The sequence below is a fragment of the Ascaphus truei genome, chromosome 4, assembly GCF_040206685.1.
Source record: "Ascaphus truei isolate aAscTru1 chromosome 4, aAscTru1.hap1, whole genome shotgun sequence".
NCBI lineage: Eukaryota > Metazoa > Chordata > Amphibia > Anura > Ascaphidae > Ascaphus > Ascaphus truei.
The window spans coordinates 31963702-31989951 of record NC_134486.1 but is presented as its reverse complement, the minus strand read 5'-3'; positions in this window follow the sequence as shown (position 1 = coordinate 31989951).

The following is a 26250-nucleotide window of genomic DNA, read 5'->3' as shown; positions in this document are numbered from 1 at the left end:
TTGACTGACAGCTATACAGTTCTTTAGGTAAATAGAGATTGCCCACATGAAGCTATTAAAGTAAAAAAATAAATTAAAAAAAAAAAAAAAAAAAAGACTGAACTGCAGCTTTAATATGGAAGCTTAGTTAGGAGTAACCAGATCAGTGCCTACAATTGTACATACAGTACTAGATAAGTAATGGTAGAGGTTAACAATCCTAATCCCTGGCAACATACAAAGTATATAAATAAATGTGTTAAAGAATACTAAGGGAACAGGGAACTCTCATTCCCAATCTCAATATATTGTTAGAGCTGGAATCATACACTGAAGGCAGTATAGATAAACTAGGTATAACCTATACTTTAGCGTATTACTAATAGTATGCAATTATTTCTTTGTACTGAATCCAGCAATCAATATAAAAGGTGCACAGAAATACTCATAATAAGTTATGACACAAGTGATTAAAAAAATTTTTTTGACACAAAAGAAAAAATAGAAATACTTTTGAAAGGAACCATAAGACAGAACATGTAGTAAAAATTAATCAAAAAGAGTAATTAAGGAGAAAGAGAGTAGGGAAAAAGGGAAATACCGGATATTGATACCTATGGTATATGGTAATAATATATATATTTTATTTATTTTTATTTTATTTTAATATATTTTTTTGCACTGACCATTAAAGTACCCTTTTAATACTTATCCCTGTTTGGAGTTACCCTCATTTTGGCGATCCACTAGCTGGTATGCTGCCAAGAAACACTGCTGTGCTCCTCTACATCCTCGCTGCTAACATTCCATTTAGTCAGTTCAGCAGATTGAGGCGCAATTGCTCCACTGAGCTAGACTTTTTGGAACCATCGGAGTCACCCAAAGAGAAATTCCTCGCCAAGGGATATGATCATACCTTGGTGGAACCAGCGTGTGCTAAAGCAGCTGGTTCAGAGAGGGACGATCTTTTGTTGGTATCAAAAAATAGACGGACTGAAGGTCCAAAAGGAAAGGGGAATTTTGTTAGTGGACGGACAGTGTTCTCTACTAAATATAGCAGCTCCTCACGGTCTTTAGAGGCCATTATTAGAAAACGTTGGTCCGTTCTATTAGGAGATCCAGTTTTAGTTGATAGCTTAGAGAAGAGGCCTACTATAGTTTACACAAAGGCTAGTAGTACTAAAAATATCATTGCTCCTACCAAGATTAGAACTTTGTCCAAATTTAGTCTTAGAACTGATGGCAATTATAAATGCGGACAAGGGAGATGCACTACTTGCTCTTTCTTGGATTGCAAGAAGGAGTTCTCTTCCTCTTCCCCAGGCAGTCCCTTACACAAGGTTAAGGGGTTTGTCAATTGCCTAACCTCCTATGTCGTGTACTTGTTGACCTGTGGTTGCGGCCTACAATATGTGGGCCGGACCACGAGGCCACTAAGTGCACGGTTTATGGAACATAGGAGGAATATCATTAATGGCATCACCAACCATTATGTATCCAAACATTTTGCTTTGGTACATGGTAAACGACCTGATGGTCTTAGAATGATGGGGTTGGAACCTGTACCCCATCTGTTCTGGCTGGTGAACGCTTCAAATGCCTTTAAAAAAAAAGAGAGTTACTGGATCTTTAGGCTAAACTCCCTGGTGCCTTCTGGCCTTAATGAGCATTTTGATATTAGCACTATAGTTTAGTTTGATTCTTGTTCTATGGTTGTGGTCTCTGCATACTGTTTATGTGTGTGTGTGTGCAGTATTGTGCAAACTGGAGCAGTATTTATATTAGCTATCTAGAGCGTTATCTCCCTATATTTTATATCCATAGTCTCTCTCAGCATTTAAATACTCTTGTTTTTTTTTAAATTGTTTTTGTTGTTTTTTTTAAATCATTTTTGTTCAATTGATTTTTTAATTAATATATTAGATTTTTATACATATATTCACACATTATTATTGGTTTGTGTCTTCATAACATGTTCCCTTTGCTTATATTTATGTATTTATATTTTTAATTGTTTATCTTAAATGTCGCTATTTCAGTGAATATGATCAATTTTTTTTGTTGTCTCATTTGTGGTGATTCAGGCCACCTGCACTGTTTGCCAATTTAGCTCTCCGTTTTACCTACAAAATGTGTGTTTGTGAAATTTGGATATCCCTTGAAAAAGTCAGCAGATGCTGACGAAACGTGTCGGGTGACGTCATCACGCTGCCGCGAGGTGCAGTCTGTGCACTGAAGGTATCCTCCTTTACATGCTACCGGAGTTTACATCAGCTGTTTTGATATTACGAGTGGGCCGCGGGCTGCCGGTGCTACCATCCTTGTAGCTTGTGTAGCCATCTGTAAAATTGGGGTTACATATCTCTCTCATTCTGTGCAGTAACTCCTGTTAAGAGGGCAGGGTTGCCAGTAGTCATCATGGAGGTTTGCCCTCAACCCCTGTGATGTGTAAATGTAGCAAAGGAAGTGACAGCATGCTCTGTGTCCACTGTTAGTGACTCAGAGGTGGGTCTTTCTGGAACCTATATATTACGCATCACTTCATAAAGTTAGTTGTTGCTGCCTGTCTGCAGAGTTCAAGTAGTTAATCCGGAGTTCAAGGTCTGCTGCAGACAAGTGCAGTGTGCAGTGAGTTGCAGAGAGAGACAAGCAGACCCCACTGTGTCCAGGGCTCTGGCACAGCTGGTAGTCTCCCTTAGGGGAGAGGTGGCAGAAATATACCTGGCTGATTAAAGAGTCAGGAGGGACCTTCCTAATGGAGTGCAGTTACAAGATGTGCGTCTAAGTATCGGCCGCTACGATGGGCAGTCTGCCATGTACCATGCAAATAAAGATGCCCTTGTTCAAGAGACCCTTCTTGCCTGAGACTGGAGTTATTCAGCAAGAAGATGCACCCAGGAGTTCTCTTCCAGAAACTCCTCCCTGCTATCGTGGGGATCTGGAAGGGATGGAGGCCCTGTACCAACTGTGAGTAGAACTCAGCACTACCTCATACGCCTGTCATGGTGAAATTCCCACTACCAACGAGCGGGAGACTCAGGAGTCCTGTGAGCCAGCAGGTACATCACACTACACTGAGATGTAACTGGGGGCAGATTATGCACAGAGGGGCCAATATGAGATTGGGGGGGCCTCGTACCGTTACACTTGTATTGTACTATTGGACAAAGATACCTTTATGTGAATTTCAATGTATTTCTTTCTGTAAGTGGGCATTATCTCCTTTAATCATTTAATAAATCCTTGTTATTTGTAATGCACTCGGGCTGTGCGCTGTTTTTTTGTTTCTTCATGCAGATTCCTTTTGGGGAGTGATTTCTCCCAGATACAGCAGCCTCCCATGTGCATTGGCATTCATTCGTACCCATACGATTTGCACTTATCACATATGTGTGTGATTTCAGGATTGGATTTGTAACTATTTTATATATTCAATTTATTTACTTTTTTTTTTTTTTGCCATCTGTGTATTTTTTACCTTTTGTTTCAGGAATTTGTGATTAGTGCTGTTTTTTTCTGTTTATATATATATATATATATATATATATATATATATATATATATATATATATATATATACACATATACACATATACACATATACACATATACACATATACACATATATAACAGAAAAAAACAGCACTAATCACAAATTCCTGAAACAAAAGGTAAAAAATACACAGATGGCAAAAAAAAAAAAAAAGTAAATAAATTGAATATATAACAATTTCCAATTGTTGCCTGTTTTTGTAACAAGTTTCTTGGGAACGTGTACGTTAGGTTCCCCTTGGCAGCCGTTACTTCAAAGAGTATTATACTACTCAGGGAATTCTCCATAATACATGCACTTTAAATTAGTTTGATTAGTGCACTAGGCACTTATTACCTTATTGGTTTTTGTTTTTAGGTCAAGCGCTAATTGTATGTTATTTAGTTCGTTTTCTTTTAGCCTATTAAATGCTGTGTGTTCATTACACCGGCAGTCCGGTTCTGTTTTGCCGCGGTGCACCGCCAAACAAACACTTGTTTCTCGTTTGGCCTGTTTTGTTATAACTATGCTTTACAAACTTCTGCAATTTCGTTAAAATCCAATAAAAAGATTGTTATAAAAATAAATAAAGTTGTCATTAACAACTTCGCCATCAATAAAGTTACCTAGGCTTTTTTAATAACCTTTTTTTTATCAACTTATAACCATTTTAACCCCTTATTAGCCCAAGTGGCCAGCTAGTCATGGGCCAACTCATGGCTAGCTGGCCAATTTGTGCAACAAAGGGGGTTAATATATACCTGCCTGTATACTGCCTATTGCCCTTGCATGCCACCAAGGCTAGTAAAGTGAAGAAGTGGCTATCCATTCTCTCCGAAGCACCTGTACACATTGGCAACCCCAACCCAACTCAACATATCCAACAACCATCCTCTATAGGAAAGATTTAAAGCCTTCTATTAGCCAAAGCTGGCTAGTAAGGCTGTAGGCCATTGTACAAACATACTATACCAAAACAGTATTTTATTTCAGTATAGCTAAAGGGGTCGTTAACCCCTGTAGTGCCAGTGTGGCTATTTAGGTCCTCTCAAGGAGATGATGATGATGATGATGATGAAATAAAAACACTTCTCCCGTTCACAGTGAGGCCTTCCATGATCCTCCGGGTCAGTGACCCCCCTAAAGCTATTCCATAAGGATAATCAAATAGGCCATGCCAAACTATCAAAGAAAGAAACACCACAAATTAATCCAAAAATGTAAAAAAAAATACAAATAAATGATATTCATATCCCCAATATTTGCTTAGTGACGGCCAAGTGTAATAAACACTGCACAATAAAACACCAATACAAAATAAAGGCAGAGATCTCCAAAAGGTTGAACCCTTTTTTACCCCCCGATAGACATGCCAATAAATGGACACAAATTTTGTGGAGGGGCCGCTGTCCTACTGCCCCCCTACATCCAGTTTAAATGGATAGCTAAATCTAGATTTAATAATGTCAAAAATAAACAAGTCTAATAAAAACATTTTAAATATTACAAACGTTTGGTATTGAGAAGAGAAGAAAAAACGGGAAATAATCATAATAATAAAAAATAAAAAATCTGAATTAAACATGTCTCCATGTGATTTCTGAACTTGCATTTCTGTTAACGTTTTCTCAATATTAGGATTGATTTTCGAGCTGGAAAACAGAAGCAGACGGCGCCAACATGAACGTCGGTTGTCCCCCTCTTCATAAATGACAAACCTTCCTCAACGTCCTCTCTCTGCTGTCAACTGCAGTTTTATGTGAAGGTGCGGTCCTTATTAAGGACCTGTCGCTGTCGTATAAGGCGTGGTAGGCAACCATGTATTAAATTGGTTGAGTTACCATGTGTTGTTTGCTCATACCAATGACGTGGGACGTTTTCCCACGTGATATTGTGTCACGTGATGGTGTCCGTTTATGAAGACATAAGATATAAAAAAAGAAGTGTGTTTAGTTTGCAACTAAACGGAGTTTATTTATTCTTTATCGATTAGGCCAGGTATATATTACAGGCATACCCCGCATTAACGTACGCAATGGGTCCAGAGCATGTATGTAAAGCGAAAATGTACTTAAAGTGAAGCGCTACCTTTTCCCCACTTATCGATGCATGTACTGTACTGCAATCGTCATATACGTGCATAACTGATGTAAATAACCCATTTGTAACAGGCTCTATAGTCCCCCCGCTTGCGCACAGCTTTGGTACGGGTAGGGAGCCGGTATTGCTGTTCAGGACGTGCTGACAGGCGCATGCGTGAGCTGCCGTCTGCCTATTGGGTGATATGTCCTCGCGAGTGTACTTAAAGTGAGTGTCCTTAAACCGGGTTATGCCTGTACAGATGTTGAGGAAGGAGGGGCGGGTGGGGGGAGGAAGGAGGGGGGGTGGGGGGAGAAAGGAGGAGGGGTGGGGGGAGGAAGGAGGGGGGGTGGGGGGTGGAAGGAGGAGGGTGTGGGGGCAGGAAGGAGGGGGGGTGGGGGGAGGAAGGAGGGGGGGTGGGGGGAGAAAGGAGGAGGGGTGGGGGGAGGAAGGAGGGGGGGTGGGGGGAGAAAGGAGGAGGGTGGAAGGAGGGGGGGTGGGGGTAGAAAGGAGGGGGGAGGGGGGGTGGGGGGAGGAAGGAGGGGGGGTGGGGGGAGAAAGGAGGAGGGTGGAAGGAGGGGGGGTGGGGGTAGAAAGGAGGGGGGAGGGGGGGTGGGGGGAGGAAGGCGGGGGGGGGGGGTAGAAAGGAGGGGGGGAGGGGGGTGGGTGGAGAAAGGAGGGGGGTTGGGGGGAGAAAGGAGGGGGGGAGGGGGGAGAAAGGAGGAGGGTAGGGGGAGGAAGGAGTGGGGGGAGGAAGGAGGGGGGTGGGGGGAGGAAGGAGGAAGGAGGGGGGGTGGGGGGAGGAAGGAGGGTGGGGGGAGGAAGGAGGGGGGAGGGAGGGTGTGGGGGGAGGAAGGAGGGGGGAGGGAGGGTGTGGGGTGGGGAGCATGGAGGGGGGAGGGGGGTGCATGGAGGGGGGGAGGGGGGTGGGGGGGAGCATGGCAAGGGGGGAGGGTGTGGAGGGAGAGCGTTGCATATGGCGTCTCTCTATTTCCCATTTTCAGTTTCTGGGGGCCCAGCTCATATACTGGCACTGGAATCCACAATTCCCTTTTCCACCCCTGATGGTGTCTTATAGCATTGATAGGATTAATATACAGGTCATATGAGTGAGCATTGTTACAGTGAGAGAAGTGATGGATATTTATCCTAAATACTGTCCCCCCCCAAGGGCCTTATTGAAAAACTGTTTCACTGATTTCCTGTGAGACTATATTGGAATATAGTCAATATTTACACATCATGTATATATTGTATATTTTTGTTATGTATGTTTAATATGAATTCTGTTTAATCTTTTTCCGGTTTCAAATTATGTAATTTTGGGTATGAAAAGCACTGCATACGTAGGTTCTAACCTCGACGCTGGTGAAGCATGTGAGTGAAACGCGAGTCGGTCTGCTGTTGCTGATATCCGTTCCATTCAACTTGATACATGTGCAACTGTTGTCTTCTTCCTGGCGTGATTTTTGCCTTTGCAAGAAGCTTCTAGTTTATTATCAAGCAAAGTCATAAAACCTACAATTTGTTCTACAATCTGGGACTCTTTGGACTAGGTAGTGTACATATTAATATATATACTTTTTCTACAATTTGTTTCATCTTTTTTCTTGTAACCTACCACCCCCTTGGGTCTGATTATTAAAGGGTTAAAACCATATGGGTAGTGATGGATTAATTTCACTAATGAGGAGTGGCTCAATGAGTAACGACACTGACTGGCACTGAGTTTGGAGCAGGGGAACCTGGTTCAATTCCCGGTGTCGGCTCCTTGTGACCTTGGGCAAGTCACTTCATCTCCCTGTGCCTCAGGCACCAAAAACATAGACCTGTGCCTGCAAAATGTCTCTGTGTGAATGTTCCAGCTTTGTGGCCCATTGCAAAAATCATAGCGGTGTGAAAAGGGCCTCCAACGTATGTCAGAGAATATTCCTCTGCTTATTAATGTTGGGGTACTTTAAAAAAAAATATATATATATATATATATCACAACAAAAGAAAAAATTGGCGCCATCACTTACTGTGTGACGCCGGAGCAAGGTGAAGGCAGCGTCCCTCGTGCAATTCGGTCCCTGCAAGGACACAGAGGGGCTACTGCAGTAGGACATACCACAGACATCACAGCGAAGTCCTCCATACCGGGCTCCTGCGTCTGACGGGCTGAGTTTTTACTCAAAAATGCTTTATATTCAGCTATGTTTGTGCATGTGTATTTTTAAATCCTTCATTCCATAAACTTTATTGTTATACTATTTTACGCTATGAGTGCGCCTGTTTTTTCTGTGTTTATATATATATATATATATATATATATATATATATATATATATATATCAACTGTAAATATTCCTGTATATTCATTTGCATGTCTTAGACAGGTCTGCAACCCTGTCTTTCACCATTATCACCCAGCAAACAGCACTTCCACTGCAACAAGGGATTCTGGGAAATGACATGCAAATGAGCACACAGTGCCACTTTTTTTCTCATGCTCACATTACATGAGCAACCTCACACTGATGAGACCCATCAAGGTTGAAACATGTCTGTGAGTGGGTTAACTGATTTTGCATCTCCCAAGTCCTTGCTTAAAAGCTGTGTTTAAAGCAGCATGCATTGACTAAGGGTTGCTCATGTAATGTGAGCATGAGATAAAAAGTGGCACTGTGTGCTCATTTGCATGTCATTTCCCAGAATCCCTTGCTGCAGTGGAAGTGCTGTTTGCTGGGTGATAATGGTGAAAGACAGGGTTGCAGACCTGTCTAAGACATGCAAATGAATATACAGGAATATTTACAGTCGCTTTATGCTTTACTGTGGAGGGTTTTAGTCGCTTTTTTTACCCACCATAACCTTAATATATATATATATATATATATATATGATACGAACCAATCCAAAGACCAGTACAGAGACAGCACACCGCACGGGGTTAATCCAAAAATCTATATTCACAACATGAAATACACGTAAGCCAACGTTTCGGTCCCACAGAGAGACCTTCCTCAGGGCCGTGCAACCCACAAGTGCAAGTGACCACACATATATACCCTCACCCATAGTGCAATGCAAACAAAGGGAACCAATCACCAACATGCAATCAGACAGAATATGCAACATAGCTGTGCTCCGTGCCCCCTCCCCTATTACCTGATTATCCAAATGACTCATCATGACATGAGAGTAGGCACTTAAACTATTAGGAGAAAGACACCCTTTAGACACTGGTCCCAGGGTCTACTGCCAGTGCGGGGGAAGGTCGCGCGCCGCGCATCTGCAGTGGGCCAAAACATATTGACTGCCAGAGCGCCAGCAAGGAGAGTACGCCGCGCATCACAGCTGTGAGCAGACGCCTCATTGACTCTCCCTGGCCACCAGGGACGCCGGCAGCGCAAAACGCACATGCGCAGTCTGAAAAACCGCCTCGGTGCACAGTTACCCACACACTGACAGTAATAATGGGCTAAACAGAATAGTAATACACAGAGCGTTAAGGTGAACCACAGGGGGACAGGTAGAGGTATAGAGCACAAGGAGCACATAGCATCACCATAGTATATAAGGACAAAGGAAGTGCAAAGGTGCAGAGGGAGTGATGCAACAGAGTATGAGTGACAAACATAAAAAAGGCATAATGCAAAATCAAGTGAAAGCAGGGAGACTGCTACAAAAAGCAGCTAAGTGAAAGTTCCTCATTTAGGCCACCAGGTGTCATAGTTCTTAGTTCATAGATAAGCCTTGCTTCCTGTTTAAGCAAAGTCCTGCCCCTGTCACCCCCACGGGGGGGGACTGGAACCTGCAGAATAGGCATACAACGAAGTGTGGCCAGTGTATGCCTTTTTTCCTTGAAATGTCTAGCCACAGGTAGGCACTTCAGGTCTACATCAGAGGCATCACTCAGTAGGGCTTTTCTGATGTTTGAACGGTGCATGGCCATGCGTTCTTTCAGCATCCTTACAGTCTTCCCGATGTACAGCAATCCACAAGGACACTTAATAAGGTACACCACGAATTTAGACTCACAGTTCAGTTGTTGTTTGATTTTAATCGGTGCGCCACTATGCGGGTGATTGTAGCTAGGGCCCAGCTGCATATAGTTGCAGTTGGTACAGCCATGACAGCGGTACGAACCAGGTTTTTTGGCTAACCAAGTAGTGGGTGTGGCATATTTGTCTATTGGGTCAGATCCAGTGACCATGTCACCAATGTTTGGTCCCCGACGAAAGCAGAATAGAGGTGGCTCTCTAGCATATGCACCAATCCTCTCGTCATTCTCCAGGATGCGCCAATTGCCCCGAATGCAGCGCTTAATGCTGTTGGTAGCAGTACTGAATGTACTGACTATATTGAGCCTATTGCTCACCGGTCTGCCTGTCGAAGGTGTCAATAGTTCACCCCTATCAACCTGTCCAACCTTTTGCAAGGCAAAATTGATATCCTTTGCCGAATAGCCCCTCTCCCGGAAGCGTGCGGCCATTTGGGCCAAGGCCCTTTGGGATTCTTCTGGATCAGTGGTGATTCTTTTCACTCGGAGAAGCTGGGAGTATGGGAGACCCCTCTTGAGTGGTACAGGATGGTGGCTGGCTGCACAAAGAAGGGAGTTCTTGTCCGTACTCTTCCGGTATATTCTAGTAGCCAGCGTGCCTCCAATTTTGTACACTATAGTGTCTAAAAAAGCGATTTCCTGGTAGCTGTGGTTGAGGGTAAAACGGATTGTGGAGGGGATTTTGTTTAAATCAGAAACAAATGTCAGCAGCTCCTCTTCACTGCCCGTCCACAGAATAAAGATGTCGTCAATATAGCGAAGGTATTTGACGATATGCCGTCCATGCGTGGTGTCAGTTAATATGTGCAACCGTTCATACAAATCCATAAACAGATTAGCGTACGACGGTGCCATATTTGAGCCCATGGCAGTGCCCGTAAGTTGCAAGTAGTAGTGTTTCTCAAATTTAAAGAAGTTCTTATGGAGGATGACCTCAATGAGCAACATGAGAAAGTCAACTGGTGGACCCTGTTCGACTCCCTGTTCTTCCAATTTTGTGCGTACTGCTTCTAGGCCCCCTGCATGGGGAATGTTGGTGTACAGGCTGGACACATCTAGCGTAGCAAGAATACATTCTGCTGTGTTAACGGAAAGATGGCTGAGCTGCTCAATAAAGTCCGTGGTGTCCTTGATGTATGAACCCATTCCAGCCACCAGTGGCTGTAGATAGAAGTCCACAAATTGCGAGAGGGGGTGGCACAGCGACCCACGGGCCGAGATGATGGGTCTGCCCGGTGGTGCGACTATAGATTTGTGTACTTTGGGTAGTGTGTATAATACTGGCATCACAGGGTGGTCCTGAGTCAGGAATTTACTGGTTTCTTCTGTGATCCAGGCATTATTCAAGCCCAATCGGATGATGCCATCAATCTCCTTCTTGTAGGCTATCGTCGGATCCCCCGGGAGGCGTCTATAATGATGTACAACTGCAAGCTGTTGCTCAATCTCCTGCTTATAGTATTGATAATTTAAAACCACAATCCCTCCACCCTTGTCTGCTGCTCTCACTATAATCCCCTTGTTCTCCCGTAGCATTTTCAGGGCAGCTCTCTCCTCTCTCGATGTATTAAAAAAGCTGGTCTTATGATTCTTCAGAATTTTCCGTGTGTCTTTTGTCACCAAGTTCATAAATGCAGCTATGTTGGGGTTCAGTGAGTGCGGGTCAAAGGTGCTCCTGGTCTTAAATGGATTTGGGGTAATGTCTCCAGAAGAGTTAATATCAATATTCTTAGAGAAGAAATCCTTTAACTTCAATTGTCTGTGCAGTCTGTACATATCAACCTCCCAGTCAAAGGAATCCTGCATATGGGTTGGCACAAATGATAAGCCTTTCTGTAAAATGCTAACCTCTGCCGGTGTCAGTGAGTGGTCCGATAGAATGTAGATCACCGTCTCGCTTGCCTGGTGCCCCTTGTCACTTTTCCTTCGCGCACGGGATACCGCCGATCTCCGGCCACCTCTCCTGGTGGGTCTGTGCTCGTTGTGCCCTGCGGGAGAGTTCTCGCTCGACCGCCATCGCCCGGACCTAAAAAAGGCTCCATGGAGGTGTTGTCCGGGGCATCTGATGCATCAGTATCACTGGTCGTGTAGCCCATCCTGGCGGCATCACCCCGCCTAGACCGAGGCTGGTATCGTCGCTGTGGACCGCTTCTACCGCTCTTCGTCTCACCCAGCCCCAGGAGCCATCGGTAGACGTTGCGCTCCTTGTAGTCCGCAGTCACCTGCCGGAGCTTCTCCTTCTTAAACTTGATTAAATTTGCCCTATAGGCATCAATGGTATTCTGCATCTTATCCAGCCAGTTGGTATCCGTGTCCGCTGCCAGGGTGTCCACATGTTTGGTTTCTATTACTGCAATGTCCTTTTTCAATTTGGCAATTTCCTTGCTTGATTGGTCAATGACCAGAATCATTAGATCGAAAGAACATTTGTTTAAAATGGCTATCCAGCGTTTGCAGAAATCCATGTCACATCTGCCAATGGTAGGCTGATTTTTCACCCTGAACCCCCTTGGCAGCATCCTCGCTTTGTGGTAGTGTGACAGGGTGAGGCCATGTAAATAAAAATCCACTTCACGTTTCTTCAATTTAATGAGCTCATTGAAAACATCAGCCGCCTTGTCAGGTCCTGCTACATCATCAAAGGACTCTGTGAAGCGGATCTGTGCGACCTCTGCATCACTGAAACCCGCCACATCCGATAGGGACGAAAAAATGCCTGTGATCTCAGCAAATTCCTCCATTGCACATATAACAAATAGTCACAACCATATGCAGATAGAATATGTAAATGAGGCCAAGTGTTTCCTAAATACAACTCCCCGCTAGGCCATCGCAGGGAATGTACAGCAATGAATAGAGTACGTAGGTGCACAACCCATAGAGCATAAATTCACATGAAGGTCAGTCAGCACACTGCAGTAGAAAAGGTTATAATAGCAGATGCTAGTCCCATAGAAAATAAGTATGATACGAACCAATCCAAAGACCAGTACAGAGACAGCACACCGCACGGGGTTAATCCAAAAATCTATATTCACAACATGAATAGGGGTGAACTATTGACACCTTCGACAGGCAGACCGGTGAGCAATAGGCTCAATATAGTCAGTACATTCAGTACTGCTACCAACAGCATTAAGCGCTGCATTCGGGGCAATTGGCGCATCCTGGAGAATGACGAGAGGATTGGTGCATATGCTAGAGAGCCACCTCTATTCTGCTTTCGTCGGGGACCAAACATTGGTGACATGGTCACTGGATCTGACCCAATAGACAAATATGCCACACCCACTACTTGGTTAGCCAAAAAACCTGGTTCGTACCGCTGTCATGGCTGTACCAACTGCAACTATATGCAGCTGGGCCCTAGCTACAATCACCCGCATAGTGGCGCACCGATTAAAATCAAACAACAACTGAACTGTGAGTCTAAATTCGTGGTGTACCTTATTAAGTGTCCTTGTGGATTGCTGTACATCGGGAAGACTGTAAGGATGCTGAAAGAACGCATGGCCATGCACCGTTCAAACATCAGAAAAGCCCTACTGAGTGATGCCTCTGATGTAGACCTGAAGTGCCTACCTGTGGCTAGACATTTCAAGGAAAAAAGGCATACACTGGCCACACTTCGTTGTATGCCTATTCTGCAGGTTCCAGTCCCCCCCCGTGGGGGTGACAGGGGCAGGACTTTGCTTAAACAGGAAGCAAGGCTTATCTATGAACTAAGAACTATGACACCTGGTGGCCTAAATGAGGAACTTTCACTTAGCTGCTTTTTGTAGCAGTCTCCCTGCTTTCACTTGATTTTGCATTATGCCTTTTTTATGTTTGTCACTCATACTCTGTTGCATCACTCCCTCTGCACCTTTGCACTTCCTTTGTCCTTATATACTATGGTGATGCTATGTGCTCCTTGTGCTCTATACCTCTACCTGTCCCCCTGTGGTTCACCTTAACGCTCTGTGTATTACTATTCTGTTTAGCCCATTATTACTGTCAGTGTGTGGGTAACTGTGCACCGAGGCGTTTTTTCAGACTGCGCATGTGCGTTTTGCGCTGCCGGCGTCCCTGGTGGCCAGGGAGAGTCAATGAGGCGTCTGCTCACAGCTGTGATGCGCGGCGTACTCTCCTTGCTGGCGCTCCGGCAGTCAATATGTTTTGGCCCACTGCAGATGCGCGGCGCGCGACCTTCCCCCGCACTGGCAGTAGACCCTGGGACCAGTGTCTAAAGGGTGTCTTTCTCCTGATAGTTTAAGTGCCTACTCTCATGTCATGATGAGTCATTTGGATAATCAGGTAATAGGGGAGGGGGCACGGAGCACAGCTATGTTGCATATTCTGTCTGATTGCATGTTGGTGATTGGTTCCCTTTGTTTGCATTGCACTATGGGTGAGGGTATATATGTGTGGTCACTTGCACTTGTGAGTTGCACGGCCCTGAGGAAGGTCTCTCTGTGGGACCGAAACGTTGGCTTACGTGTATTTCATGTTGTGAATATAGATTTTTGGATTAACCCCGTGCGGTGTGCTGTCTCTGTACTGGTCTTTGGATTGGTTCGTATCATACTTATTTTCTATGGGACTAGCATCTGCTATTATAACCTTTTCTACTGCAGTGTGCTGACTGACCTTCATGTGTATATATATATATATATATATATATATATATATATATATATATATATATAGTGAAAACAACAGAAATAAGCCTGCAACTAACTAGTAGAAATAACACATACAATTGCTTAAATCAAAAGATGAAATAATACTGATTGAAAAATTACAGCCTAATGACGGTGCTGGGGACAAATATCATTTGAATACCAGAAAAAGAAAGAAAAGGTGTCCCACTAAAAGCACTCAAGGAAAAAGTAAAAATAAATTGTTTTATTCAAAAGAGAACATGGATTACACAAAAAAGATAGAACAGTCCCCAAGGGGTCCCTGCAGCAATAATTCTAACCTAAACATAGGAAAGAAAGTACTAGAAAATAGTGTGGTCAAGAGATGACACAAAAACCATAGATCGTACAGAGTAGGAAAAACAATAATATGATCTACTACTATGATTAAAGACCGGCCGGTCAGTAAGTAAGTCTATATGAGACTGCTGTATGCTGTAACCTAAATACTGCTCAGTGATACTAAATAACGACTAATGCAATACCACTCCAATTACCAACAATGAGGCACATAATGCATAGGTAACCCAAGGTATATACCAGTAAACAATGTACTTGTGGGTCACCATTGAAATGTAAACATATGAGTCCTCAAAAAGGGCCCTGTAGTGGTATGAAATTGCAAAAGGTCAAAAAGGTCAACCGCTGGTTGTGTCTGTTTGCACTCCCCAGGGATCCCCCTCATTTGGCTGTGGACCTTTGCTGGACAATATAATTTTTGACCTTTTGCACTTTCATACCACTACAGGACCCTTTTTGAGGACTCCTATGTTTACATAGCCTGTTGCGTGACATTACCAATGGCAACCGAAATTGATGTTTTTATCTTCCACTTACACTTGTTTGGAGAATACAGACACAGAAGTTAAGACATAACAAGCCTCCCTTAGTATCAACATCTTCCCTGTAACTAACCAAGTTTGACCTGTTCCAGCCTCTTCTGCTCGTTGACATCTCACGCCATTGGGTGTACTCTGCATTAAAAGGCAAACTCCGCAAATTGCTGTTACACAGGATGCCAAATAGCTAAAGGCCAATTCACAGCCAGGTGTACTTTGCTATCTTCGATCCGTGATTAATGGGGAATGCTTTATGCTAACTATAACATTACAAATCAAATAGACTAGACGAGTGCTGAACTTACTCTGGGAATACTGTCAAGTAGCCCTTATTTCCTTCTCTTTCACACTTTAATGACTGCGCAGATTTAGTTCAGTGTAGTTCAGTGTAGCCGTGTTTAGCTACTTCTGGATCTCTCAAGTGGTTTTTCCATTTTTGGATCATTAGCAAATATCCGACTCCTCTCCTTCCACTGTCACTATGCCAGTCGCAGCCCTGCAGAATGGGAGGCATGTCCTATAGCTGCAGGAGCGGCCGATGGGTTGTTTTGGGGATAGAGAGCAAGTACATTTTGTGTTGTATGGTGTAGCACGACTTGTTAGATGGCATTTTCACACTTCTAGACCCTGGCAGGGGTACGAAAGGAAGTAAAAAATAAAATAAAAACGATACTAGTCAATGTTATCATTAAAAAAATGATATATTACAAACGCAACTAATAACTATGCAGTGATACTAAACAGCAATAGTAGGAAAATACTTTGCAAATCAATATGTAACGATACCTGAAGAAGGGTCTGCCTTGTCCTGATATGCTGTATTTAGGGTCCTCTTTTTTTTTACCAATAAATGTTTTCACTTTTGTTTCTGCATATGTGTATTTGGAGAACTCTTACTTTTGTTTTTTGTTTTTAACTTTCTACAGAACTACTGGGGGGGCGGGGGGTGGGGGGAGGGTAGATGATGGTGCATAAGCACCAACATGGATTTCTTACCAATTGGGGCTGCATCAGTATATAGTCGGTAAAGTTAAACCCTAATTGCTATGTTACATCAGCTGTGGTTCTGCTAAATTGTTTGCCTCTGTTATTTTTTGAAGCTTTTGAAGTGTATACATAGTTACATAGCAGATGTTGAAAAAAGATACACAGTATTAACCTATCGTTAATGTAGACAGATCCTATGTAAAATGTCCTTATTTCTGTGTCTTCGATTAACCAAGTATAACAAACCTCAGTAATTCTGGTCACACATCACTTAAAAAGAAACATTTAATTTGAAGATGAATACTCACATACAAAAATAGTACAAAATTGCAGTGACATTCCAAATAAGTTATGATATTCTTAAAGATAGTTGCATAGTTTTCTGTTTCTGAATGGGATCCTTGTATTTGATCTTAGTATCATGATAAAACTTCTCTCCTTCACCTTTGCTGGTGTTAACCTTCTCTTCTCCTGTCCTCACATCACACAGTGGAATCCTTCTCTGCCCTCACTTCCTTCAGCTACCCCCCCCCCCTAATACATATTTATGAAGATAATATCCGTTAGTCAGCTCCTTCCACCACTAACTCTATTTCCAGATAAGGTCCTTCAGCTTCAAACTGATGTCATCTGATAAGAAACTGCCCACGCCTCCATACTGAGAATAACCTAATATGGCATGTCTTCTGGAAAGATCTCAGAACTCCTATTGCTATTGCCTCTTCAAGTTGCATCAGCTCTAACTACAGTTGTCTATAGTGAGAAAAGCGTAAATAAAAAACACAGTCTGAGGTTATTTTGAAACAGAATAACACGTGAATTTATTCAAGTCAAGTGCACAACGGAAACAGCTTTTGAAAAAAAGCTCTCTAACAGATAACACGGTATGCCATATATTTATACCCTAAAACCTAAAGCTCCACCCCTTTATGGGGGGGCTTGCACGTCACTAATATTACCTCATTTTGTAATACATAACAATACTAAAGTTGATGTCATTTTGTAATACATAATAATACTGGATAACTGTCTGTAAGCTAAAAATCATTATGGGGTTAAATGTGATGTCAGTTCTGCCATTTGGCACATTGTATGAGAAACAGTTTATCTTAGACTACTAACGAGGCTTTCTCATAATATCTGGCCTGTTTACACTTTCAATTTGAAGCTGATTGGATGAGGAAAGATCAATAAAGTCAGCTAAGAGCGAAAACATTCCATGTCTGTTTCACACAGATTTCTTCACATAGAAAGTCACAAAGACAAGACAAGATGGCGGATTCAAACAAAATGGCTTCATCCTAATGCTGTTATGTCAGACCCCCTAATGTCTCAACTTCGTCAATAGTCACTCTAATGTCACCTAAACAGAGCTTCTCTACAAAACAAACTCAGGACAGGTGCATCCTCAATATAACTGAATTTTATCAAAATATATCAAATTAAGAATATGCAATATAATATGTATGTAAAGAAAGAACCATCAGACAATATACTGCATACTTTGACAGTTGGTCTTCATAACGGATTCATACGGATTCATACATATTACAATATAATTATATAACTGAACTGGATGTCTTATATCCTATATTTGTATTTATAGTATATTGATCGAGAAGATCAAGGCATTCAAAACCCCAGTGCAACATTATTCAATGATGTCTCAGAAGGGGCAATCAGATTTCTCCCTGGATCATCTATCCTTACCATGTTTACTTATTTGGTATATCTCTGTATATCTTTCATTTAAAAAAAAAAAAATGTCCAACCTTTTTTATTTTTTTTTAAGATATCTATTGTATCTGCCATCCCAGTCTCCATGGGTAATGAATTCCACATTTTAACTGCTCTTACTGTAAAGAACCCTTTCCTTTGTTGCTGGTGAAATCTCCTTTTCTCCAACCTTAAGGGATGACCCTGAGTCGTTTGTACTGCCAGTTCTTTTTAAAGCTCCTTGTATTGTCCCAGAATATATTTGTATATAGTTATCATATCCTCTGTTATTTGCCTCTTTTCTAATGTAAACAAATCTAATTTTGCTAGCCTCTCCTCATAAATCAGATTATCCATCCTCTTTATTAATTTGGTGGCTCTTCTCTGCACTCTCTAGTTCCATAAAGTATTTTTTTATGGCAGGAGCCCAAAACTGTACTTTATATTCAAGGTATGGTCTTACTAAAGCTTTATACAGTAGCATTATCATGTTTTCTTCCCTTCCATCCATACCCTGTTTAGTGCAAGATAAGATCTTATTTGGCTTTGCAGCTACTGCAAGACATTGAGCACTATTTGTAAGCCTGCTGTCTGCAAGCACTCCTAAATCCTTCCGCATCAAGGATTGACTTAACCCTGACCCATTTAATTTGTAAATTGCCTGTTTGTTCTTGTTTCCCAAATATATAACCATACATTTATCTGTATTAAAACGCATCTGCCATTTACCTGCTTTAAAAAGGTGAGGCTGACACAGAGTTGTGTTTCCAGAGTAGACATTGTTTATTATGAGTACAGCATCAATACGAGTAAATAGCCAGTTTTATTATGTGTGCGCAGAACAAAACAATCAAGAATATTCCTCCCTGGTCAAGACAAATGGAATTGCATTCAGGACGCAATACTTACATCTTTTGCAAAAGGTAGTTACACTAAGTTACTCGTTCCATATTCTAGCATACTCTCCGCATGCTCCTCTCCCACCCTACCTTCTGTAATACTTCTGTAACTTTCCTTTTCATTTCTCATTCACAGTTATCTTTTTCTTGGGCCCAGTATGTGTGGGATGAGTATCTTTGTCCTGCGCTAGGAGTTTCAGCTCAGGCTTGGTCTTTTGCACAGATGTGTGCAGCTGTATTTGGGGAATCGCTCCCCCATAAACCTGTTCCAAAGTGCGGGGAAACCGTTTCAGGCGAGGAGAATCCTGCTTGTGCAGCCAACACAACACAGACAAACAATTCCTAAAAGTGCAGGTCTCCTCTAAGACAGAGGTACAAAGTAGAGCTCCACTCACAAGTTCACAATGCAATTCTTCATTTATTGTGACATTAGCTGTGAGTAGAGTGCTACTGTGTGCCTCTGTCTTAGAAGAGACCTGCATTTTGAGGAATTTGTTCCCCCTCCTGCCTGTTGTATTCTTGGAACAATAACCCCTCCCTTGCTGATTCACATTGGCCAAGTCTCAAGCAAACACAGTCACTCCACTTACCCAGAATCCTCCTAGGGTAAAATCCACGGTATTCAGGTCCAACATATCACCCCTTTGGCCCAAATGCAAATAGGGCCATACCTTCTTCTGAGTCCTGTTCTCACATGCTTTAGAATACTGAATATGATTAGTTAAGTGATTTATGCATTCTGCTTACAGTTGATACTGCACTCTGCGATGCATATTTCTAAAACAAGGGGTATTGCCGCTCACCAAATATATAGGGAATATATACGTATAGATAAGGGTGCATACGGGAAATAGGTACATATAGCAACACAGGGGAGGGTTAAAGAGTAACCCGAAAGAAATCCTATTTGCACTCCCTTATACTATTAAATGGTTGGGAAGAATTCAATCCCTGGGTTAAGAACCCATACACCATTTAGTGAAATACAATAAAATACTTTTAATAAACAATTATGCAAAGACTTATACAAATGTTAAAAGAAACAGGGAGTGGATGCAGAGAGTGGAGTGAGCAATATAATCCTATATATTTCGCTATAAGCACATAGCTAGCAAATATCATTCTTATTATTCCGTCCTGGCAGTCCTATACATAGACCTTCTTATCAGGCTCAAGCCAACTTGATGAGGTGTATATATGACACAAAACACAAACACAGACGGGACTTGTAACACGCCCACCTTCAATGTTTAAAAGGCTAACACGTGATGTCCCTCCCTAGGGGAGTTTGTGCTGCAAAACATCAATTACCAAAGTATGTATCTGCCAGAATTCGTGGATGCACAGAGGCACACCATTACTGCCTCCTTATATAGGGGGTACACTATGTCTCTTGACTTGAGATGTCACATAACAGGCTCCCCCCACACACATATACAGTCCCAACGCACAAGCCTCTGAACGAGGACACAGTCTATCATCAGTGCATAAATTATGATGTCAGCAGGACGAATCTGCAGTGTGGTAAGTCTCATACACAGCTGCAGTATTGGCTCGGCAGTATACAACCTGGCGTTCGTGACCTCTGCTGCTCACACGCTACTCCCCGCTCCGCGCTCACTGGTGACGTCACGGATGTGACGTCATAAAACACCGGCGATCGTTTCGCGCACCTGCGCTTTGTCAAGGTGGGAAAGAGTAGAAAGACAGCCACTTCCCTGGTGCGTGAAACAGTACTCTTTAACCCTCCCCTGTGTTGCTATATGTACCTATTTCCCGTATACACCCTTATCTATACGTATATATTCCCTATATATTTGGCGAGCGGCAATACCCCTTGTTTCAGTATATGCTTAGAAGAGCCTTTGTTCTTTTCTATTTTTGCCAGCTCCCCGGAAGCAGTACATGGATCTGATTTAGTGTAGCGAGACATTGGGTAGAGATTTCTCCCTACAATTACGTCTGCAAACCACGAATTTGAAATAACCATATGGCAGTTTTTTTGTCAACTACACCTGACTTTGATGCGTGGCAGAATGAAGCCACCTCTGTTTTTTCTCTAGACACAGACTTACCCCAGAGTAGTGCCCAAAATGATATCAAAACCTTTTTCAATGATTTGGAAAAGGCTATGAAATTACAGGCACGTATATGGTGGGAAATTAAAAGTCTGCAGGAATACCTTAGGTTAGACTTGGTCCCACGAGGCCTCAGACTTAACTTGGCCCCTTCCCAATACCACACTGATGAGGTTTTCCATAAAGCTTGGGAGGCTGTGTTGCTCAAATGTTCATTTGAATTAATGACAGTTCTTCTGGAACATGAGAAAACTAAGCTGACTAAAACAAACACTATTATTGAGCAGCTACGTAAAGACATCGAAACGTGGAAAGGGGAGAAAGAATTTAATGGCCTGGAGAAGAAACTCCAAACAAACATTGAAACTTAAGTCAGACATCAAGGTCAGAAAACAGAAAAAATGTGTGAGGGATTCAATAGATTTTAGGGAGGGTAACATCTTTCGTTACAAAATTAAGGCATCAAGGAAGAAATATATCCCCATACCCTCAGAGTCCTCAACAGAGGGGGAGCACTCTGCAAGCGACACTGACCCAGATACTTGGACTCAAAGCAGTGACGCACTTTCTCATTCAGCGTGATATGAGTTGCTATGCACATAATGATTTTATCATCCAACTGTTAGATTTTGTGCTAACAAGGAACTACTTCCTTTTTGATCAAAAAATATACCATCAGATCCAGGGCACTGCTATGGGGACCACTTGTGCTCCCACCTACGCCAATTTATATTTAGGCTGGTGGGAGGAAACGGTGGTTTTCAGCGATGCCCTGGCAGAATACACAGGATATGTTGAGTGGTGGGGGCGCTACATCGATGACATTATAATGTTATGGAGCGGCCCCAAGCAACTTCTATGCCAATTTGTGAGTATACTTAATACTAACGATCACAATCTAAGACTTACGATGGAGGTGAATGAAACTAAATTGAATTTTTTGGATTTGACTGTCTCGAAACAAGCAGATGGGAAACTAACCACCACTATTTTTAGGAAGACTACCGCTACAAATAGTCTCTTACGCGCAGACAGTCACCACCCTAGGCATATAATCAGGAACATACCTACCGGCCAATACCTGAGGTTGCGCAGGAAGTGCTCAACACTACAGGAGTATAAACAGCAGGCGGTGGATATGGACCTGAGATTTGCCGAACGCGGCTACTCCAAAAACTCCATCAAAAAGGCATTTAGAAGGGCAAGAGATACATCACGCACACAACTGTTGGGTGATAGACAACAAATGGCAACACGAGAAGAAAACAATTACATTTATTGGTGATTACAATAACCAGTGGGATGGGTTACGTGGTATTTTCAATACACACTGGCACATCTTGATGAATGACTCCGATCTAAGACAGGTGCTGCAGGATAGACCCACCATGACCTGTAGAAGGGCGAGAAACTTAAAGGACAGATTAGTTCACAGCCATTTTACTACTCAGAAACAAAGAACATGGTTAGGTGATAGGCGACCGATGGGTTCTTATCCATGCGGTCGCTGCAAAGCGTGCCCTTTCATGAAAACTACTAAGAGCTTCCCAGACCAATCAGGTACTACTGCATTTACTATCAAGGACTACATTAATTGTCTTACAGTTGGGGTGATATATCTTATCACCTGCAGATGTGGCGTGCGATATGTGGGTAAGACACATCGAGCATTGAAGGTTAGGGTCCTTGAACATCTTGGATCCATTAGAAATACCTCAGATACCCCGGTCGCACGCCACATTCACGCTGAACATAATGATGATCCCCAGTACCTCACATTTTGTGGTATAGAGCATCTACCATGGGGGCCACGAAAGGGAGACTGGGATAAGCGTCTGATGCAACGTGAGTGCAGATGGATATTCACGCTTCAGACGCTTCACCCAAAAGGACTTAATGAGGGGTATATTTACTCCCCCTTTCTTTGATACCCCCACCCTATTAACCCTGTTTCATGGCTAGGCGAGACATATCCTTGTTCCTTTTTTGTGCTCTATTTATTTAAGATCATGAGGAGCACACTGGTTTACAATGTTATCATGGGATCCGGGTATACAGTGGGGGTCTTATACTCCCCATGACCGTTTTGACTCCTAGAGGCGGTCATTTAAGGTTCACATACTTCTACATCATTACATGTTTATGGGTTGTGACTACATCCACTACATCAGCATAATAAGAGGGTATTTATCCCATATGCATGGGTACTAATATATTGCCCCATGCACCATCAGTAATAGGGGGTGATCTCTATTTATGTCCCGCATGACCAGATTAGTAGCCATGGCATAATGCCTTCGTCAACATAAATGAGATGAATATGATACTCGTTACTGCCCCTCACAATGCTAGTAGCAAAAGGGACGCACTTACTGTTTATACAGATCATCACTGGCACATAAAGGGTTAATTTTGGCCCATATCGTAGCCAGGATCCATCTGAGTGATTCACCTCCCATGGTGATGATTGGCCTGTTTGCAAACCACTCCCCCGGCCGATCTACATAAGGCACCAGGGAAGTGGCTGTCTTTCTACTCTTTCCCACCTTGACAAAGCACAGGTGCGCGAAACGATCGTCGGTGTTTTATGACGTCACATCCGTGACGTCACCAGTGAGGGCGGAGCGGGGAGTAGCGTGTGAGCAGCAGAGGTCACGAACGCCAGGTTGTATACTGCCGAGCCAATACTGCAGCTGTGTATGAGACTTACCACACTGCAGATTCGTCCTGCTGACATCATAATTTATGCACTGATGATAGACTGTGTCCTCGTTCAGAGGCTTGTGCGTCGGGACTGTATATGTGTGTGGGGGGAGCCTGTTAGGTGACATCTCAAGTCAAGAGACATAGTATACCCCTATATAAGGAGGCAGTAATGGTGTGCCTCTGTGCATCCACGAATTCTGGCAGATACATACTTTGGTAATTGATGTTTTGCAGCACAAACTCCCCTAGGGAGGGACATCACGTGTTAGCCTTTTAAACATTGATGGTGGGCGTGTTACAAGTCCCGTCTGTGTTTGTGTTTTGTGTTATATATACACCTCATCAAGTTGGCTTGAGCCTGATAAGAAGGTCTATGTATAGGACTGCCAGGACGGAATAATAAGAATTATATTTGCTAGCTATGTGCTTATAGCGAAATATATAGGATTATATTGCTCACTCCACTCTCTGCACCCACTCCCTGTTTCGTTTAACATTTGTATAAGTCTTTGCATAATTGTTTATTAAAAGTATTTGATTGTATTTCACTAAATGGTGTATGGGTTCTTAACCCAGGGATTGAATTCTTCCCAACCATGCATATTTCTACTAAGGAAGCACATAAGTGTAACCCTGTGTAGTTTATGGGTTACGTAAGGTTTGAGGGAACCAGTCCCAGAATCAGGGCTCAATTACACCATAACATCAGTGTAATAATGTTCACTTGTGAATCACCCATTGGGAATTAGCTATAATCAGAGCTACGTGAGACTTTCTTGAAACCTGTTTGTCTAAACTCCAGTCAGAAAAAACAATGCATAGGTGTCTATGGGGTGGTGACAGACCTATATATATACCATAATGGACATGCCTACCCTCCCCATAAAACAGCCTGCAAAACTAACATGACCATATGGAGTGAACAGGTAAGTACTCACAATACAGCAGCTTGTCCCTGGGTGATGCGTGCCTCACGTCAGCAAGGTAAGTTGAATGGATGTCCCAAAAGGTCCAAAACAGAGCACAGCAGTAGCAAGGAGTGGGGCCACAACCCAGAAAAAGGGGTTAAAAAATAGTTTATTCCATAACAAGTGAAGGGTGTAGGGTAACTCTGACGCGTTTCAGGAACAAGTCCCTTTGTAAAATGGGTTATATGTCTTTCTCCTCCTGTGCAGTAATCCCTGATAAGGGCAGGTTGCCAGAAGTAATCATGAGGTTTTCCCTCATCCCTGTGATGTGTATTGTGTAGTGAAGGAAGTGACATCATGCTCTGTGTCCACTTACAGTGACACAGGGGTGGTGCCTACTGAAGCTATATAGTATGCAACACTTCCTGAATTTAGTCAGTGTCTCATCCCACCTGAATGAGACTGTCTGACCCAACACACTGCCAGGGCTCTGGTAAGGATTGTGGCCCTCCCCTAGGGGAGAGGTGGGCAGACTATTCCCCTTACTCTATTAGGGAGTAAGGGAAGAGCAAGGACAGCTTCTAGGGCCCTGACTAGGAGTGGTGTCTAGGGACTTCCTTGAGGTGGGCAACTTTTATGATGAGCGGCTAGAGACCGGCCGCAATGATGGGCAGTCTGCCACTAATGATGTTAATAAAGAATGTCCAACATGACAGAACCTTCTTGCCTGAGAGTGGTGTCATTCAGGGAGAAACTGCACCCAGAGGTTCTCTTTCAGAGACTCCTCCCTGCTGTTGTGGGGGACCTGGAAGAGATGGAGGCGCTGTACCAGAAGTGAGTAGTTCTCAGCATTACCTCATGAGCCAGTCTTGATGTATTTCCCCATATCACTGCGGAAGACTCAGGAGTTCTGCAAGCCAGCAGGTGCACCACACTACATTACATGTAACATGGGGCAGTTTCCTCACGTAAGGGGCCAATGTAAGATTGGGGGGGGGGGGAAACACCGTTACATAAATATTTGAACAAGAAAGAAAAAGATAACATCGATGATCAAAACGATAACAGGGTGAAGTATTGCACTGATTACATGGTTCATTGTTGAGCTGTATCAAAAAATCACTTCCCATCTGTAGACGGACGTTCATAGAGGTACACAATTGGAGACATTTATAAGGTGAAATTATAATAAGGCTTTATTGTGCCTTTTCCTTTTCATCAGGAAATCATCCAAACACAGGGGGGGTGGGGGGGAACAAAGCTTCTATTCACTTGGGAGTATCTCTAGTGAAAATACCATGCAATTAATTCACAACTCCCTAAGTTAAGCATGTCTCGCAGCTGCAAAACATATAGCATGAAATAAGCAGATATAAGCAGTCTCTTAATAATGAAAGTCTTATCTGTTAGCTGCTGTAGAGTAAGCTTCTCTGCTCTCCTGGAACCGCACCCATGCATACACAGAAAATATCAGCATCCAGGTTTAGAAGTCTTATTTGGTGTCTTGCAATCAGCTATGCTGTGCAGAGCTCAAGACCGGTCAGCTCCAGAGATATGTGTTCTCTTGGTCAGTTTCTCCTGGGAGACTCAAGAACACTGCTCTGTCTCCAAAGTTCAGCTCTCAGTCAGAGCTAAGGAGTCACTTCCTGTCTCAACAGACAGGCTTTTGTAAGCAATCTAGATCAGGCAGGTGGTGTTTATTAATTGACTACCAGCAGTTAACCACCACACTGCTAGATTAAAGGCACATTACTTGAACAGGGATTACTCCCCTGTTACATACCTCCCCTGTTTGTGGGA